General features: G+C 41.4%; 1 protein-coding gene and 1 long non-coding RNA gene across 4 annotated transcripts in view; one reads left to right on the top strand and one right to left on the bottom strand.

Moving 5' to 3' along the window:
* FGFR2 (fibroblast growth factor receptor 2) overlaps positions 1 to 21219 on the bottom strand; it is a 171967-nt gene that overhangs the window by 139350 nt on the left and 11398 nt on the right. The window lies entirely within an intron of this gene.
* The window catches only part of LOC140705953 (uncharacterized), a 35845-nt gene continuing 18505 nt past the window's right edge, over positions 3880 to 21219 (top strand). Inside the window, exon 1 of the long non-coding RNA XR_013543917.1 lies at positions 3880 to 3985. This is a non-coding gene — a long non-coding RNA (uncharacterized LOC140705953). The remainder of the gene's footprint in view (positions 3986 to 21219) is intronic.

Here is a 21219-nt window from a genome sequence, read left to right on the forward strand (position 1 = left end):
GCCTCACTTTTGTAAAAAAAAAAATATTGTAATTTCATGATATAAATTTAGCCAGATTAAGATCAAGTACTAACTGAAGAATGCAAGTTCGTGTATTCAAGCAGCAAGAAGTGCCCTGCTCAGAATGCTTTCTCCTTGCACGGGCTTTTCAGTCAAAAATTGTTATTTGCATATTTTGAATGTAAAGAAATAAACACTAGGTTAGAGCCAGGCTTAGCTGTACTTAGAGCAGACCTGCTGAGATCAATGGGATTTGAATTAGCAATGATTAACTTAAGCCCCATTGATCTGAAAGGGCCTATGCTAAGTAGGAGTAAGTGGCCTTATTTGATCACACCGTTGGTATTTGGACATTTGGCTGCATGCAAAACTTCACAAACAGTAGATCAGGAGAAAACTGAACAGGAAACAGAAATAAACATTAGAATCACTTTTTAAAAGTGATGAATGTAGAGGATTTTTAAGAAAGCAACCCCACCCTATAGAGAAAAACAATTTTGTGAAAAAAATGTATGGAGACTGTAGTAGCAGGATGCAAGTGACTTAGTGACAGAACAGAAAGATAAATTTGCAGAAAAGATGTGGCACCTAAGTAGAAGCTATAATAATAAAGTTAAAGATGGTCACATTGCTGACAAAAAGGTAAAAGTGTGTGTGTGTGTGTGTGTGTGTGTGTGTGTGTGTGTGTGTGTGTGTGTGTGTGTGTGTGTGTGTGTGTGTGTGTGTGTGTGTGTGTAAAAAACAGAGAGAGAACAGTCCTATCATTAGCCAAGAACAAGGCAGGTGCCTCAGGCAGCAGATTCTGGATATCATGCATGGAAAACAAATGATTAGTTATTTACTTTGTTATTATTGTATTTTCTTTAATTGCCAGGGAGAGGTGCTTGTCAAATTTTCCGCCTCCTGTGCCAAAATAACTTGGCTGGCTTTGGGCACTGCACACCTTGGTTTGGTGGGAGCAACATTATTCTGCCAGAGGCAGCACCATTTCTTCGCCTGGCTGGGGTGTCTGTGTGTGCAGAGATGGAGGTGGGGGCGGAAAGGAAATTGGCAGGCATTTAGAAGAGAAAGAAAGACTGGAGGCTAGGAGATAAAAGAACATTGTCAGGAGGCTGAGAAAGACAGGTTGTGGAGTTTGGTTTAAGACATCCATGGGACATTCAGGAAGATGCATTGGGGATGACAGATAGAGGAGGAAAACAAGGCAGGCACAAAAACGCAGTTGGCTCTGTCAAGAGTCAAAACATTTTTAACAGCAAAAGTGCAGACAGGCAGTGTGGATTTCAGAAATCTATCCAAAGATTTTCTCCGCATGGAAAGCAAATAACAGAGAGGGGCGGAACTAGTTACATCTCTCTAAGCCTGTTGATGACAGCCAGGTAGATAATGACTGAATAAGGCTTCTTCCTCTCTCATGTCCCCATCTAACAAGATACTAGAGAAGTAGCAGATCATTTTGGCAGAGGTCTGAATTGATCACCTATAAATAAGCTTTTGAAATTAAGGGGCAAATGTGTCCTATTTCTGCTTTAAGGGATTCCATTCCAGAACCTTGGGATAATTTCTTCCCACTGCAGCTTTCAAACTGCACAACACGAAGGTTAGTTAAGATGTCTTCAATATATTGTCATTGCACAAGAGTGCAGCGATGTTATTGTGGAGCAGAGCAAATCAATATTCCACAAGGTAATTCTGAAAATAGGGCAGTTCAAGCAAAAAAAATTCAACTTTGAATCTGATCCACACCAAATTTGGCAGAAGGACTGTGGTTGCTCTGTGCCAAATGGGGGGAAGTTTGGGCAACAGGTTTTTGAGTTATGGTTTTTTAAAAAGTAAAACTGTTTCCCCCCACCATGCAGAAGCAAGTGACCCTAAACATCCTCAGAGTTTTGAAAGATCAGATAAATTGAAGACAAATCTTGCTGATCTTGAATCAGAAATTTTGGCCCCACCCACTTTTAAAATGCAGGAGCTTACTCAAAGATAGCAGAGCTTTGGTGCCTATATTCTGTCCTAGTTTAATTTTTTTCCATCTGCCTTGTCACTATACAATTTATGTGACATCAAGTCACATGGTGAGTTAATGACCTCCAAAATGTCATATCATTAACAACTCTGTTCAGATCTTGTAAACCAAAATCCTCTTTCATTGTGTTGTCTTCTTTTTCTATTGTTCCCAGCTTTCCAAAAAGGATGCAAAGCTTTAAATAGCAAAAGGCATTCTGAATGTTGACAACATCAATGGCAGCAGTCATGATGACCTACAGCAGCCATTCTCAATCCCTTTTTTGGGTCACAGCCACAAACACAATAGGAAAGATATATAGGCCAAATTTGAATTGTATAAATTGCATAACACACCTTATAAGATGGTGTGCGAAAAATTGTTTCCAGTCTGTGGCCCTTTTCAAATGTGCCAGTAGCCCCCAAGGGGCCACATCCCCCCCTGCCATTGAGAAGGGCTGGTCTACAGGGTACCCTCTTCTACTCACTGCCATTCATACTTGTTGAAAAACAATTGCTTTGTGTTTGGCGGGGATGAAAGCAGGGTTAACTTCTAGGATTTTCCCTTGCGTGGTATGGCTTTGAGACTGGTACAGCTTTTTTTAAGAATTTAATATAACTAGGAGAAGACAAAGCTAATCTCCAGAACCTGGAATTGGATCTAGAAGTTAATTGTCAATTAAATACAATTGCTAGAGATGGAATTTTTGGATCTCTTGGACTTCAAAATCCATAATTCATTATTCTGGGAGTTCCACCTGGCTTACACATACTTTACAAATACATAAATGTGGCTCACCTGGGAGAAAAGACCAAACAGAAAGGTTTTGAGGATTAGCTAGGCCTAGCTACACTCAAGCTTCCTGGTCCGACCCTGGTGCTAGCTGGAAGCTTTATTTCTCAAAAGAAGGCTGGCAGAAATAGTCATAGCTGAGACTCAATGCCTTCCAGTTTAAGCCTTTTCTTCCAGGTGAGCCATGTTTGAGTATTGGTATATTGGATAGAATTCCCAGAATGGGGAATTATGGAACTTGCAGTCCAAGAATTCTGAAAAACCTTTCCTAGCCAGTGGACACAAAGTTGTTTCACTATGTTTATTCATCCAACACCTATCAGTTTTTGAGAGTATTTACCATTGCCCTCTAGTGGACTGGATACATCTGATTTACTTGTACAGTGTACGTTAAATTGTGTCTTACCATTTTATGTACTGGCAAGCTTGCACTACTGAATTGGTAGCCACCAGAGACCATTTAGTTCATAACAGTAACCACAGCAAGAAGTGCCAGAGGCTAAAACATATGAAACCAAACTGTAAATAGCCGTTTGTATCATCAGTTTTGTTTGTGGACATGACCACAGGTTTTTTTCCTGCCAAGTCTGTGACAACAGGAAGGAATTCCCAGTAGTAACCTGCATCAAATGCTGCCATGTTGTGTGAAAGACTGAAGGCTTGATTGTACAATGGATTTGTAGGTCGTTCAAAATGTTTGCAACAATTTACATGAATTGTTCTCTTTACCACTGGCTGCTAGTGGCAAAATCCAGTCAAAAGATAAAAACAATATAATGAAGACAAGTAAATACTTTGTTTCGATCTGAGTCATTATCCAGCATTAAAAGAGTTCTCACGGGTTCTAATACTGTACCTGGCATCTTTTAGCCAACAGAAATTCTGTATATTTGATTAAGAGATTATTCAAACATAGAATGACAAATCTATATATAAGACTAAAACAATGTTTATAACATAAGTGCTAAATGTTTACAAAAGTAATTAATGTCAAGTCATGTAGCAGTGAGGTCAAGATAACCAGTTTTATTTTCAGACAGATTGCAGAAGTTTGTGGTTTGTTTTGCAGGAGCATGGGGTCATATTATCCTACGATGATCAGATGTCAGTACCGATATGGGACAATCAACTGGTTGTGATCTGAATAGACCTGTGATGGCCTGTCTATCATAGGTACCTGCAATCTAGGTTTGTTCATCTATTGTTGATTCTTAATGTTTGTTGCCTCTAGTTTCTTGTTTTGCATGAATAATTTCTAAAACTAGGATAGGGTGAAATAGTTCTTTTCTTCCCCCTTGGAAAAGATACTGTATATGCAAATGCTTAAAGTCCAGGATGAGCAAGGCTGCTGCTGCCTGATGTGTGAGTGGACAGGCCAGCTGCAGGGGCCGGCCCCTCATTAAGTCCAGCTGCGTGGGGATATTCATATTCGAATACGAATACCCCCATCTCTAGTGCACATCCCTGTAATCATAAAAAGCATGTGAGTTCCCAAAATATTTTGCTCCAAAGTCCGTAAAGAGGGAATTGGGGGTGGGGGTGGGGCTAGAGGCATTTATCAAATCTATGATAACATTTTTGTGGGTTTTTTTAAATATTATATAACATTAAAGCAGGCTGTACACATAAAAAGAAACCGAACCACTCCTAAAAAGTAGCATTTGGTATCTAATATAAGTATATATAAACAATCAGAAAAGCATAAAATAATAAAGTATGCATTCTCAAATAAGTATTAAGTAATGATTGTGCAACATTGCTAAACACTGCAGATTTCACAAGAAATGGAAGGCTGTGTACTGTACCTCTGATAAAAAAATGTGACCAAATTCCAAAACTAACTCTTCCAAAATGTGAATAAATTAAACTACCCATGAGCAAAACGTAAAATATGGAGATGCAACAAAAATGACTAAACACTGCACAGATATGGTTACCCACATATTATTCAGCCATAGTTCTTCAGAGCAGGAAAGAGTACAGTGGTTCACACTATTTATACAGTTAAGCAGCTGCCACAAAGGAAAGGACTATTTCTTGCTTGTGAATTATATTCCCTGAAGCCATACAATCAGCAATCCACTTTCCTATTCAGCATGTAGTCGGTCGCCGGATTGAGAGTGGGACCGCGGGGGCTGGAGCTGGAGCTCAAACGCAGGGCTGGAGCTGAGGCTCGGCTGTGGAGCCTCAGCTGTTTGGCAGAGCTCGGAGGCTCGGGAGCCTTTTTTCTCAGGAGGAGGTGGATGAGTGCTGGTGGGGAACGGGGTTTTTTTGCGACCAAGCTCAAGCCCATAGTGGAGACTGCCACCAAAGGGGAGAGGACTTGAGAGATCTGGAGGCTGCAGGCCCAGCGCCCCCCTTCGTCCCGATGAGCTTGCCCGAGCTCGCCCAATTTGAGGCGGATTTGAGGTCTGGGAGCCCTGAAAGTCTTGGCTGTTGGTGAGGTGGAACCGACCATCCCAGGCTCTGGTGGCAGGATGGCAGGGAAAAATTTCTGGGTGGCCGTGGAGGAGAGAGAGCTGTCTACTGTGGATCTCGGCTGGGCGGTCTCCATATTGGGTTCCCTAATGGCAGCCTTCCTCCTAGAACTGGACTGCTCACCCTGCTGCTCTTGACTGTCTACAGAGACACCACACTTCCTTCTTAAGGAAGGGTAAAGAAAAGCCGGGGACTGAATATCTTTCTGCCTGGACTTTACTGTTCCTGATTCTCCCTATGCTCAATTTTAAGACCTATGTGATGCAACCCGTGAATAACACCCTCACTCCACTGTTTTTACTGCTAATAACATCAACTTTAACAACTTTGAAAATAGCTCCAATAACATCAAGACCAGTAAAACTTAAAAGGACAAGATTAAGTGGTGGAGGAGGACAGACCTGGACTATATGTGGGGGGTAACGTCTTGGTGTTTCTTAATTTAATTTTATATATGGGGCTCTTGTATTGAGATTTTAATTATAATATTGTATTTGTTTTATATTTGTATTTGTCCTGCACTTTTCTTTAAGTTGTGGTATTATTTAGGGTTCTGTTCTGTACTTTCTTTTCTTTTCTATTGATATGGAATGGAAGACCTGTTTGCCCAGCGAGGGGCCTTTTAACATCCCAGTGATCACAGGTAGAGGGAGATATGGCGTTGGCACAGTCCCTACTCGTGTCAGAAGAACAATGAACAGATATTTGAAGGCTGTCTGTTGTTCTGAGACTGTGACCAACCCACTGTATTGAGGTAGCCAGCCCAGCCAGCCCTCCACTCTAACTCTGGTACTGTTGAACACCAGGCCTATAGCCAACAAGTCCCAGGTGATTCACGATCTTATCCTGGAGGAGAATGCAGACTTGGCATGCATAACTGAGACGTGGATCAGCGGGGAGGGGGGTCCTCCCCTGGCTCTTGTCTGTCCGTCTGGTTATGCTGCCCAGCACCAGGGTAGACTGGAGGGTTGGGGGAGGAGTAACCATTGTTTATAAATCCAGCTTGGAGGCGCTCCTCGGTGGTAAAGCCGGTTCTGGAGGCACTCCACGTGTTGATTGGGGCCAAGGATGGTATTGGGATTTTGCTCCCCACGTTCCAGCCACTTCCCTTCCAGAGTTGACTGACTTTGTTTCCGCGGCACTATTGGGATCCCCGAGGCTTTTGGTCTTGGGTGATTTCAATGTGCACGCGGGGGCAGAGGCATCTGGGTCAGCTCTTGAGTTCTTGGAAACCATGGCTTCCTTGAACATGTCCCAACATGTCAACGGCCCCACCCACGTGGGTGGTCACACACTGGACCTGGTCTTTTCCTCCAGTTGGAGCGAGTGTGATCTGGTGGTGACGGACCTCATGTCAATCCCCTTGTCATGGTCAGATTACCACCTAATAAAATGTAACCTCACAGTGGCTCTCCCCCCTCGCAGGGAGCAGGGACCTATTTCTATGGTCCACCCTCGAAGACTACTGGATCCAGTCGGATTCCAGGATGTCATGAGAGGGGTGACTGCTGACTGGCTAGCGCTCCTGTCGATGCTCTGTTTGACAACTGGTCTGCTGCTGCCACCAGGGCCATAGACATGATTGCGCCTAAACGCCCTCTCCATCGTAGAGCTTGGCCAGCACCCTGGTTTAACCAGGAGCTTCGAGTTATGAAGCGAATAAGGAGAAGGCTAGAGCGTAGATGGAGGAAGAACCCGACAGACCATAACTGGATAGCTGTTAAGGTCGCAACTAACCTTTACCAGAATAAGGTAAAGGCTGCATGTCGATCATTCTTCACTAACCGGATAAGCAAAGCGTTCAACCAGCAGGCGGAGTTATTCCATATATTCCATGTAGCGCCTGCTCCCACCAAGATCTACTCGGATCACCCGCACGAGTCAGGAGGTGAGGCTGAGGAGCCTGACGCCAAGGGAGGCCCGGAGGGAAAATACTTGAAGCCGGGCCTTCTTGGCGGTGGCTCCTCGCCTCTGGAACAACCTTCCTCTGGAGATTCGCGAGGCCCCTACACTGGGTACTTTCAAATGCCAGCTGAAAACATGGATGTACATCCAGGCCTTCCCTCCTGTCAACTACTGATTTCTTTTGCTTTGCTATTTATTATTTATTTATTCCTGCACTATTTGTTATTGTTGTATGCTAATGTTTTTATGTTTTTAAATTGTTTTGATATTTTGTAAGCCGCCCAGACTGGTAGAATATACCGGATGGGTGGGATATAAATCGAATAAATAAATAAATAAATAAATAAATAAATAAATAAATAAATAAATAAATAAATAAATAAAGTAGAAACTAGCCGCCAATTACATTGTGGAAAATGAAGACGATGATATATTTTAAACAGAAATGGTTGCATTCTCCAGGGGAATTGACGGAAGCAGAGATGACAAATTTCATAAAAGGGACAGCTTGGTTGTGCAATGAAAAATAGAAGAGAAAAAGTAAAAAGAACAGTAGAATAAATTTAGATTTTCCTCCTGTTTATATCTGCAGTTTAAACAAAGAACACAAACTGCAAGCAAAAAGGTAACAGCCAAGCATGTTCCTACTGGTTTATTCAATATAATGTAAGTTTGACTCCCTGTTGGGAAAAACTGCACTGTTTCAGTTCAGATAGAGCTGTCCAGTGAAGCTTGGAGTAAAATATTTACAAATATTTCAGCAGTGGCAAGAAGTAATTTTCAGACAGTGATGAACCAACTTCATGAACAACTTTTAAGAATCTCAAGTCATGTTTTGACTTAATCAATTTAGAAACACGGTGTCATCTTGAAGAACTGCCAGCAGGATTTGACAGACACAATGCCAGAGACACCACCATAATAGCAAGTAGCAACCGCAGAACCTGGACAGAACCGTTCTTCTGGAAAAGTTTTCTATTATGTAATTCTGTTGTTTTTATAGTGCTATCCCATGTTGTAAGCCGCCTAGAGTGGTCTATCGACTAGATAGGCGGGATATAAATAAAATAAATAAATAAATAAAAAAAAGCCATGTCGGCAGACTAGAATCTTCTTCAGGCACTATAAATGTCAGTGCTGTGAACTGAGTGGCACATACCTAGCCCTGCGCCTTCCATCACCATTTGCTTCACAATTTCAGCATTGAGTTTTTAGAAGTGAAGGGTCCTGCTCACATGTAGGTTCTGCATACTGGCAAGAACCCAGATTTCCCCAAGGTTTTTTGCTCATTGTGTAACATCAAAATGTTAGCAGGAATCTCTCCTCTTTAGATGCAGTGCTGAAACTGTAAAGAATGCAATGACGGAGTGTGCGGGCCTGGGTTCCCTGCTCTGAGTGTATTCACAACATGGGGATTAGATGAAATGGGGCAAATTCATAGGCAGCACATGATCTCCTATATCCCTTCAATCTACTTCCACTGCCCAGGTGACAGAGAAACGCAATACTAGCCTCAAACCTGGCAGGAACTATTTCTCCCTTCAGTGTGAGGGGGAACATTACATTCAGAAACAACTGCCTCCATGTCACTAAATGCCATGCGCATCTCACCCATGTAAGTGTGTAGGATGTAGTGTAATTCAGCACCCAGTTAATAGCAGACCAGCATTAATATATGAAAGCAACAAAGAAGAAACGATAACTCAGTTGACAGGGGGGTCTGACACAGTCTCAGGCACCAAAAGGAGAAACTCTGTTGACTGGGAACTAAAGAAAAAGGGAGTGCAGTGCACAAAACTGCTTGCCTCATAATAAGTGCAGACGGAATATTTATTATAACAACTATGCTGATTGGAACTCTTAACAAACAGGCAAAGCAAACATGGTTCCCCAAATGCATTAAAATGAAACTTCTGGCATTCGCTATGATCCTCTCTAGATGGCCATCTTCCAAATCATTAGATTATTCAAAACCTAATTTACAGGTTGAAATTTTAACCCTCCACCTTTAAGTTTAGAAAATATTCACAGCTCGAACATTTTTGTTTCAGAAATTTTCTGGAATCTGTGTGGGAACGCAGCTAAAATGAATACAGTGTTCATTGAGCACATAGCCTTTTTGTCTCGCTCTGGGCAACCACTCCTTTTAAATCACCTATTGGAGTATTATTATGAATATGTAAAACTGGAAACACATTTTTTCCTGAAAGAGGTAAAGGGTGAGAAAAGCATATGGGAGAGGAAGGGTAGGCTCTTCGGATAATTTTCTCCAGAATTCCATGGAGCCCGAGGGGAGAACATCCATCACAGCCAAAATCATGTATTGTTATTGTAACATTTTACTGCTTTTTAATCTTTGACATAAAAAAACGATAAAACAACCATCAAGAATTACAAGTGTCCAATAGCAGATCTGACATTTGATCACAGTAGGACAATATGGTATGTCTGTGCTATTTGTTGTTTTTGCATAGGTCTATTACTACTGTATAGAGACAATAGTTTTGCTTAACTTAATAGAAAGTAACAGACTATTGGGAATTGCAGTAGTTTTGTTTGTGAAATGTAGATGTTTAAGAGAAGAGAGGGACAGCATGCAGAACACATACTTTGATATATCCAGAGGATGTGGGAGACGTTTCTGTGGTGAACCTGTGGTTAATGTCTTTATTTGTTTGCTCTAAATGATTGCTTCTGCTCCTGTGATCTATAGGCCACAAATGGTTTGCCATGAACTTCCTCTTGGTGTTGACTCTCTTTCCCTCAACTCCTGCCCCACTTCCAGGGGATGAATGGCCTTCTTAGAAACTTTTGAACACTTTCCCAGTACCCTTCTCTATCCATTTCATGACTGCCCTGATTTAAACATGAAAGGAAGCAAAACTCCAGGATGCAAAAGGTCCAAGGCCTATTCACACCATCAATGAGCGATGATATTTTTATATAAAAAGGAAGAAGATCAGATTTGCCACATCTGCAGAGTCATGATGACTATCACAGCCTTCCTGCAATACATTCTGAGATGGTATTAAAAAAATCAGTGCTTGAAATTAAAAGTTTCAAGGTGGGAGATTATAATTATGCCCATCACTTAAAACAAGAAAAAGAAAAAAAGCTTGTAGCACCAAAGGTACATGAAGGGAATTGTTGCCCAATGCAAAATAACCTATTACTCCATTCGGTTACTCAAAAAGTGCACAGCTAGTCAACCTACCTGGGCCCACGATGACAGAAATCCCAGCAGCCCCACTTACCATCTCTAATTCTGCAATAATAACACAATCTCTGGCTATTTTTGGCAAGCAAAATAGAATGTCTCCAATGGCTGCCTTACTATATTTAATGGTAGGGCTGGCCCAGACCATTATATAAAATACTAGCATACCAGGGCGCAAGGTCTTCACTTTATTTGATGTGGACTTTTAAAGGTTTCTATTTTATGATAATTCTTGTGGGGAAAGAGTATTAAAAGCGGGATTCCTCCTTTCTGCTTTCTGAAATAGTAGAGTGGCAGAATCAATCTTTCACACAGTATACAGTGGTGCCTCGCTTAACGACATTAATTCATTCCAGCTAAATCACTGTAGAGCGAAAACGTAAAGCAAAAATAAAAAAACCCATTGAAACACATTAAAACCCAGTTAATGTGTTCCAATGGGCTAAACACTCACAGTCCAGCGAGGATCCTCCATACGGTGGCTATTTTCGGTGCCTGTATAGCGAGGAATCCATCCCTAAGCACAGCGGGGAGCCATTTTGAGCACCCAGTGGCCATTTTGAAACCCCGACAATCAGCTGTTTTGATCGTCATAATGCAAAGAATCGGTTCCCGAAGCAGGGAACCGATCTTCGCAAAGTGAAAAAACCCATTTAAAACATTGTCGTGAAGCGGATTCGTCGTAATGTGGGGTAATCGTTAAGCGAGGCACAACTGTATTTCAAAAAGATGGAACCAGATTACCTGAAGGAGCAATTTCTGCTAGGTGAATCCTAGATGTCCTTGTGTGTGAAGATCATCTTATCCACTCCTCCTTAGCAAGTGCCAAAATAGAAGCAATGGTAGCTCTTGCAGTGGTGGCACCCACTCTTTGGTGGTCTGTCAGGGCCTCTTACTTTGAGCATTTGAGGCCATCCAAATACACTTGTTTTGAATACTTCTCTGTTGGCTTTTAAATTCAGTGTTGATATTGCTGAATGCATAAAACAGCTTGCAGTCAAATGTTACAGGTTGTGTTTTATGCAAACATTTCTTTTTTGTTCCACAGAGACTTGTCAACAGATTAAAGGTTTTAAGAAATGCCTGTCTTTTCCAAGTCTGCAAATTAATTTATGACCGTAAAAAATTTACATACTATAAAATCTCAATGACTTGTCTTTGAAGAAAAAAGACAGTCTGTGCATGGAACAGTGGATAATTTCAAGTTATCTGCTAGCTGTAGAAAAGGACAGAAAAATCTGATTTAGGTTTCTAGCTGTGGAGTCAGAGATTGGAAGTTTGATTCCCCCCCCCCCCACTCTACTGGGCCTCCTTGACAGGGGCTGGATTTGATAATCCACAGGGTCCCTTCCACTTCTGCAGTTCTTAGGTGGTGGTGGTGGTGGTGATGTTGATGATCTTCTTCATATATATCAGATACTGAATGAAGCTGGGCTTTTGTGTGATCTGCACATTGTGGGACTTTACCAATTTCAAGTCTCAAACTTTTTGATTGTCGTCTACTTTTGAAAAATTACATTTCTCTATATTCAAAATGTTCATGATATAAAACCATATGCACACCTATAATTTTCACATGAGGACCATTCCAAGAGTAAATGAGCAGCATAATGTAGATGAGAGGTAACAGTAAAGAACAGGAACCAGGTATGGTCCTATTGGAAACAAAGAACGGTGCCATTTTGAATACACAATAACTGTTCCAGTAAGAAGAAACACATTGCCCAGAATATCACTTGATCACAGGAGATGTAAAAAAATTAAAAATCTGAAGACTATCTTTAATTTTTGTTGTCTCTTCCCCCCCCCCCCCCGCCTCTGGATTTTGCCTGATTTGCTTGCACAGACTAACATGGCTACTTCTTCTAAAACTACATATTTGTATTTGAATAGGTAATAAAAGGATATCACATAGTCACAGACATGTTTTATCCACTCTGTCTTGTAAATATATATTTCATCAGTGAATTCAAAACTCTTCTTAAATGTACCAACGAATAGTTTACTTTTACACAATCATCAGGTTTGAGCACTTACTCTGCTCCAGTGTGAGGAGGAAATCAGAAGCATTAATTTCCAACTTCAATTGACCACAGTTTAGCATGATGACAGAACCCTGAATTGTGGTCAGTCATTAACAATGGTTTAATCAAGCTGACTTTATAAATCATTATTTGAAGCTGGCTTATTTCAATTAACAGTAATTAAGACTAATCACCATTTCTCTGAGTTTGCTATGACAATCTGTGGTTAGTGTTAAATAGAACCCCATGCATTTGAGCTCTTCCATCCAGTCATGTCAGAGGAGGAGAAGCAAAGAGGAGAGAGAGAGTACACTAGACTCATTCCTGTAAAAATAAGCCATTGTTCCTCATTAGGTCTGAATGAGACCACAGTGACAAGCAGCACAAAATGGCAATACATACCTATCATTATATCCGGAAGGTGTAAAACAAAAATGTGAGGCTGCAAAAGGGAGTAATATTTTTATCTCTGGCAGTTCATGTATCTACATAAAGTTTCAAACATTTTCATCACAGGACTTCTGGATTTCAGTTCACATCTATTCATACCTCTGCGACAACCTTATGAGGTAAATCAGTTTGGAGATGCCGGAGTTGCTGGCCTTCCTCAGCTAGCATTCTGCAACTGGAGTTCAGCACATATAAATACTAGCCAAAGAGTTTAATCTTGAAACATGAGGACCCAAGGTTGGGAATGACTGCTTTAGTGAGCCAGTTCATTTCATATTTGGTCTTCCTCTTTTCTCACTTCCTTCAAGCTTTCCCAGCATTATTGTCTTTTCTTGAGAATCCTGCCTTCTCAAGATGTACCCAAAGCAAGACAGCCTCTGTTTCAACATTTTTTGACTTCAGATATAGTTCAGGTTTGATTTGTTCTAGGACCCCTTGTTCATCTCTATGGCGGTGCAGAAAAAGATCTCCTCCGGCATCATATTTCAAATGAATTATTTTTTTCCCCATCAGCTTTCTTTCCTGTCCAGCTTTCACACCCATACATGGTGATACATGAGTGTGTGTTTAGGATTGTAGCCTGCAAATGTTTAATAGTGCCACTGGTAAGAGTGCCAGCTGCCATTTCTGGCTCTTTGTTTCAAAGCTTTTGCAAGTACATTTTGGATACTCACCCAATGATCCTATCTGCTGGCACTCAGACTAAATGCAGAGGCAACCATGGCCTCTGGGATAAATTCCGATGTAACGTAACTCTGCTGTCACATGCATCTTTCCTGGGACACACCTTGCATTTGCTGGAGAGAAGACTGATAACCTCCTCTAAGGCTTCAAAGACATTGCTAAATCAGAGGGAAAGACACCAAGTATGTGGGGAGGATCTGATGATGGTGGTTTAGATAACGATTAGATTAATGTCTTTGTCTTTATGGAGCCCAAGGCTGCACAAAGCTGGAACAAGCAGTTAAGCGTTTTTGACAAGGATGACATTTGATTCCATCTCATCCAGTGAGCAAGACGACCCCTTGCATAGCAAACGCTCTCTATCCACTCTGTCATCAAGCCACCTGGAAAAAGAACTTCTGGACAGCTAGCGCAACCCATCGGTAATTCACAGAAATGTTTTTCAAGGCATTTGGATAGGTATTAGATCCATATTCCAAATGTGGGTTGCCACTCGCTTTTTTCCCAGAGCTGGTCTTGCCAACAGGCAAAGTGAGGCAATTGCCTTGCATGGCGGTAGGCCCGTCCTTAAAACAAAAACACCCCAAAGCTTTCTCTTCCAGTTGGACTGCCCTGCATGCAGAGAAATCAAAGATCTGAGAGAGTTTTGGACTCTGACCCCCCCCCCCAAAAGTCCCACAGCTAGCAGTACCAGTGGCCATGCTGGCTATAGGATTCTGGGAGTTGTAGTCCAAAAAGCCAGCCCTTTCTTGGCATTTCCTGCATGCTTTAATATGTGCTAGCCTACTGCTGTCAAATTAGAGGAAGAGTGCAATTCCATTATCAGAATTTAAACAAGATTCAGATCCGGATCCAGTTTGCTTCTGGGGCAAGAAAAGATGCCCTATTATTCCTTGTCTCAGGCAGGAGAAAGTCTTAAGGAAAGTAGTATGCATTCACCACAATTCAGACATTCAGATTTGCCATTTTGATGCAGAGAAGGGGAAAAGTGTTTGTCATTGTTGTTTGGACTGTAACTCCCAAAATATCACAAGCATCATGGCCACTGCTGGGAGCTATAGTTCAGAGAATCAACTTTTCTGGCACCTGCTAACAAATTGCCCACCAGTTTTCATTAACATTAAAATGCTGAACAGACAGAATGGGGAGGTGTTGTGTGGGCAAGACTTTTAGACAAACACCTGTTAGATGGGATACACTAGCTGAAATCTGGTCAGTCTGTAATGACATGTTTTATTCATAACGTTCATAACTAACTTTATGAGACACACCAGAAAGCAAGATACATAGGTTTTCCAGACAGGCCCTCATCCAGAACTTACCAGATCCCAGCCTGCTTAGTTTCAGCAAAGTTATTATATCATGTGCCTTCACACTAAAAGCTAGAATTAAGCTGTGTACAGTAATTTCTTCCTGCTTAAGTATTTATATGCCAGAGCACATAAGCAAAACCTCATCTTTTAATGCAGATGAATTCTCCAGAATACATATTATGGCCTAGTTTCAAACTCCCTCAGAAAAATTCTGTATGAAATCCCATCATCGCACATACACCAAGACATTCAACTTCTGAGTAGGTGCATTGTAGAATTGTACTGTAAATACATAAGAATTCATACACAAGTGGTGCCTCACATAACAGGCGCCTCATTTAACGACGAATCCGCATAGCGACGATGTTTTGCGATCGCTTTTGCGATTGCATAACAATGTTTTCTATGGGGGAAATTGCTTTGCGATGATCGGTAAGCTGTTTTGCTTATCAATTTTTGCATAACGATGTTTTTCCCCAGCTGATCGGCGGTTCCAAAATGGCTGCCGGGCAAAACAGGGATGGATTCCTCGTTTACCGGGCATCCCAAATGGCCGCCATATGGAGGATTTTTGCTTAAAAGGTAAGTTTTAAGCCCATAGGAACGCATTGAAGGGGTTTCAATGCATTCCTATGGGTTTTTTAAATCCGCATAGCGACAAATCTATATAGCAATTATTTTTGCTGCACGGATTATCGTCGCTATGCGGGGCACCACTGCATTTCTCATTCTTTTGCCATCATTATGAACAGTGAATATTCAGCTACTTCCAAGTATGGCAATGCCATGGTAAATTATCTGATGTAGAAATTCTACATGAGCTATGGCATGAAGACACAATCAGCTAGGAGGTTCTGCAGAAGATAAACAGATTAGATGGTTTCTGCAGGAGTTTACTAATATGAACTCCCAACTATGCTTATACATGGGAATTTAGGAAAGTGTTCTGCTATAGGTTAGGTAGATTTGATTCACTACACCACTAGGAATAATTTTCTTATTTGCCCTGAGTTGATGTGATTTGGCAACAGTCTTCCCTGCTTTGGTTACACTGCATCTTGACTACTGTGGTGTGCTATATGTTGGAGCTATCCTTGAAAAGGGTTCAGGAACTTTAACTGGTGCAATGTATGGCATGGAGTCTGTTAACTGGTGCACGGTATTAGGGAGGGAGCTTTTGCTTAAAGAAAACAAAAATACAAAAATGACACTCCTTTTGTTTCTATGTTCTTTCATTGATTACTGAAAGAGCCACTTAAACATGAATGGCTCATATTACCAAAGAGGGGTACATATACATTTTGTTCTTTGTTATGTTTCCTTGTTTCATTTAACCTTTCTTATACCCTTTGGGTGTCAAATCACCAAAGACATTTTCCATCTAGAAGCACTGTGAATACTACAGCTGCAGCTAATCAGAACCAGTGGTGGAGCAGGAATTTTTCATCTATAAAAAGGCCTGGGTTGGTTGTGACCCATTGAGGAGTGTTCTTCCCCCCCCTTCAGCTGGTCTTTGTATGTGTTTGGAAGCCTGTCTATGCCAGTGTGCTACTTCAAGATTAATTTTTGTTATTTTCCCCATGAGTTCTTACTGCGACTTTGTTACATTATCCTTTGTTTTTCCTTTCTTTTGTTTTTTTGTTTTATTTTTTAGTTCTGTCCATTGTTGGATAACCCTTTCTTTTCTTGCATTATTTTTGCTGCTTCCTGCTGCCTGCTCAACTCAAAGAAGAGAAAATAATGCATCAAGTGGTAGTGAGGAGAGAACTCTCTCCAAATTCTAGTAGTTGGGAGACTGGTTGATATTTAGTTAGTTAGTTAATTAGTTCCCCTTCACAGATTGCTGCCTTGTCATGGTGAATGGGCTTGAGTAATTCCGAGAAGCTATAGGCTATGCCATGCAGAAACACACAAGATGGACAGGTCATAGTGGAGAGTTGTGACTACACGCGATCTACCTGGAGCAGGAACTGGCAAGCCACTCCAGTATCTTTGCCAGAAAAGCTCCATGGACAGAAACAAAAGGCTAAAAGATATGACACTGGAAGATGAGCCCCTCAGGTTGGAAGGCGTCCAACATGCTACTGAGGAAGAGCAGAGGACAAGTAGCTCCAGAGCTAATTAAGTGGTTGGGCCAAAGCTGAAAGGACACCCAGCTGCGGACGCACCTGGAAGTGAAAGGAAAGTCCGATGCTGCAAAGAAAAATACTGCATTGGAACCTGGGATGTAAGATCTATGGACCCTGGTAAGCTGGATGTGGTCAAACAGGAGATGGCAAGAATAAACATTGACATCCTGGGTGTCACTGAACTAAAATGGACAGGAATGGGCAAATTCAATTCAGATAATTACCATAATTACTATTGTGGGCAAGAATCCCATAGAAGAAATGGAGTAGCCCTCATAGTCAACAAAAGAGTGGGAAAAGCTGTATTGGGATACAATTTCAAAAAGGATACAATGATTCCAATATAAATCCAAGGCAGACCTTTCAACATCACAGTAATCCAAGTTTATGTACCAACCACCAATGCTGAAGAGGCTGAAATTGACCAATTCTATGAAGACTAACAAAACCTTCTAGAACTGATACCAAAGAAAGATGTTCTTGTCATTATGGGGGATTGGAGTGCTAAAGTAGGGAGTCAAGAGCTAAAAGGAACAACAGGGAAGTTTGGCCTGTTCAAAACAAAGCAGGGCAAAGGCTAATAGAGTTTTGCCAAGAGAACATGCTGGTCATTACAAACACTCTTTTCCAATAACACAAGAGGCGATTCTACACATGGACATCACCAGATGGGCAATACCGAAATCAAATTGATTATGTTCTTTGCAGCCAAAGATGGAGAAACTTATACAGTCAGCAAAAACAAGACCTGGAGCTGATTGTGGCTCTGATTATCAGCTTCTCATAGCAAAATTCATGCTTAAACTGAAGAAAGTAGGAAAAACCACTGGGCTAGTCAGGTATAATCTAAACCAAATCCCTTACGAATATACAGTGGAAGTGAAGAACAAATATAAGAATCTTGATTTGGTGGAGAGAGTGCCTGAAGAACTATGGATGGAGACTCGTAACATTGTACAGGAGGCAGCAACAAAAATCACCTCAAAGAAAAGCAAATGCAAGAAAGCAAAGTGGCTGTCCAATGAGGCCTTACAAATAGCAGAGAAGAGGAGGGAAACAAAATGCAAGGGAGATAGGGAAAGCTACAGAAAATTGAATGCAGACTTTCTAAGAATATCAAGGAGAGACAAAAGAGCCTTCTTAAATGAACAGTGCAAAGAGAGGAAAATAATAGAAAGGGGAAAACCAGAGATCTGTTCAATAAAATCAGATATATTAAAGGAACATTTTGTGCAAAGATGGACATGATAAAGGAAAAAAATGGCAGGGATCTAACAGAAGCAGAAGACATCAAGAAGAGGTGGCAAGAATACACAGAGGAATTATACCAGAAAGGTCTGGATATCCCGGACAACCCAGATAGTGTGGTTGCTGATCTTGAGCCAGACATCCTGGAGAGTGAAGTCAAGTGGGCCTTAGAAAGCCTGGCTAACAACAAGGCCAGTGGAGGTGATCGCATTCCAGTGGAACTATTTAAAATCTTAAAAGATGGTGCTATTAGGGTGGTACATTCCATATGCCAGCAAGTTTGGAAAACTCAACAGTGGCCAGAGGATTGGAAAAGATCAGTCTACATCCCAATCCCAAAGAAGTACAGTCCAAAAAATGTTCCAACTACCATACAATTCCACTTATTTCCCACGCTAGCAAGGTTATGCTCAAAATCCTCCAAGGTAAGCTTCAGCAGTACGTGGACCGAGAACTCCCAAAAGTACAAGCTGGATTTTGAAAGGGCAGAGGAACTCAAGACCAAATCGCTAACATGCACTGGATTATGGAGAAAGCCAGAGAGATCCAGAAAAACATCTACTTCTGCTTCATTGATTATGCAAAAGCCTTTGACTGTGTGGACCACAATAATAAGGAAGGAATAGTTAGAACTGGATATGGAACAACTGATTGGTTCAAAATTGGAAAAAGAGCACGACAAGGCTGTATATTGTCCCCCTGCTTATTTAACTTATATGCAGAATACATCATGCGAAAGACTGGATGAATCCCAAACTGGAATTAAGACTGCCAGAAGAAATATCAACATCATTAGAAATGCAGATGATACCACTCTGATGGCAGAAAGTGAGGAGGAATTAAAGAACCTCTTAATGAGGGTGAAAGAGGAGAGCGCAAAAATGGTCTGAAGCTCAACATCAGAAAAACTAAGATCAAGGTCACTAGCCCCATCACCTCCTGGGAAATAGAAGAGGAAGATATGGAGGCAGTGACAGATTTTACTTTCTTGGGCTTCATGATCACTGCAGATGGTGACAGCAGCCATGAAATTAAATGACACTTGCTTCTTGGGAGGAAAACGATGACAAACCTAGGCAGCATCTTCAAAAGCAGAGACTTCAACTTGCTAACAAAGGTCCACATAGTCAAAGCTATGTTTTTTCCAGTAGCGATGTATGGAAGTGAGATCTGGACCATAAAGAAGGCTGACTGCTAAAGAATTGATGCTTTTGAATTGTGATGCTGGAGGAGGCTATTGAGAGTCCCCTGGACTGCAAGGAGAACAAACCAATCCATTCTGAAGGAAATAAACCCTGAGTGCTCACTGGAAGGACAGATCCTGAAGCTGAGGCTCCAATCCTTTGGCCATCTCATGAGAAGAGAAGACTCCTTGGAAAAGACCCTGATGTTGGAGAAGTGTGATGGCAAGAGGAGAAGGGGATGACAGAGGACAAGATGGTTGGACAGTGTCATTGAAGCTATCAACATGAATTTGACCAAACTCTGGGAGGCAGTGGAAGACAGGAGGGCCTGGCGTGCTCTGGTGCATGGGGTCACGAAGAGTTGGATGTGACTTCACGACTAAACAACAACACAACAAGTTAATTAGTTAGTAATTTGCCTGTCTTTTTTGCTTGCTTCTTTGCTTTTCTTGGCTTTTGGCTGAGAAGCTGTTTTCCTTTCCTTTTCCTTTTTCCCCCTCTGTATGCATGTGTGTGCATGTGGGATCCTTTCCCTGTTTGATTGATTTTTTTTTTTTAAAAAAAAAACTATTTGCCTACTTCACTGTGCATCCCCCCATGTGAAATACAGAAGCTTGGGAAGAGGATTCCACATTCCTGCTGTACAAAAATGAACATTAGAAAGGTTTTAACTGAAACCAGTCATTGAACCACATCTTGAGGTGGTATCATCGGTAGTTCAAGTTCTGCCCAGCTCATGCAAATGCTACTTCAAACACTGCTCAAATTAAACATTGTTTTAAATTCATTTAAAGCATGTTAACATCGGTACTGCAGACTGAAGTAGTTTACTATTCATTTGTCTCATGGAGTTTGCACAGAATTGAGGCTGAAGTAACTAAATGACACAACTCCGGGAGGCAGTGGAAGATAGGAGGGCCTGGCGTGCTCTGGTCCATGGGGTCACGAAGAGTCGGACACGACTAAACGACTAAACGAAACGAAACGAACTAAATACATTATTGTACTCTTACTCCAAGAGCACAAAGAGAGATCTTGAATCCCCTTTTTCACCTCCCTCTATTTTGGTTGTGCTAAAACCATGGAGCCTCCAGATGCCACTGAGGAAACTTGAATATGATATTTCATAAACAAACAAGAGCAAATGAGAATATGAAATACAATTCAGACCCACTGAGCCATTTTAAACAATAGACGCTCAATGGAAAATCTTCTAAAAACCAACAATTGCTTTATCTTACTTTGGAGAGAAGCCCACACTACAGCATAATTAAAAAAAATTAATCTGTCCCATGCTTGCTGTAAGTAAAAGAAAGAACCTATCTGAGATTTTTCTCAGCAGAAAAGCTAGAAGGGTCCACTCATTAGCACACTTCCGAAACAGCTCTCCGTGGATTCTTGTAGTAATGATTGTCAGGCCAGCCTTTGTGATGTCAGGGGAAGACCCTACGGAGTTAAAATCATGCAGCTCCTCTAAGCACATATTCTATATTCAACAAAACATAAGCACAATTTCTGTGCTGCTCCTGTACTCCCAACAGCCAGCTAGATATGGGCGGAAATGGGTTCCTCAGTTTTAAAGCCACCTCAAAGTACCAGTCAACCTAAGATTTGTCTCCCTGCCTGCAGACATGAGGAGGCCTTGCAGTTTTCTGAAACTTGGTAATGTTATTTATTAATAATGCCTGCCTAATCTAAAATTGTGGGATGTGGTGGCACTGCAGGTTAAACCACAGAAGCCTCTGTATTGCAAGGTCAGAAGACCAGTCATTGTAAGCTCGAATCCACGT

This window comes from Pogona vitticeps, chromosome 3, assembly GCF_051106095.1.
Source record: "Pogona vitticeps strain Pit_001003342236 chromosome 3, PviZW2.1, whole genome shotgun sequence".
In the NCBI taxonomy this organism is placed as follows: domain Eukaryota; kingdom Metazoa; phylum Chordata; class Lepidosauria; order Squamata; family Agamidae; genus Pogona; species Pogona vitticeps.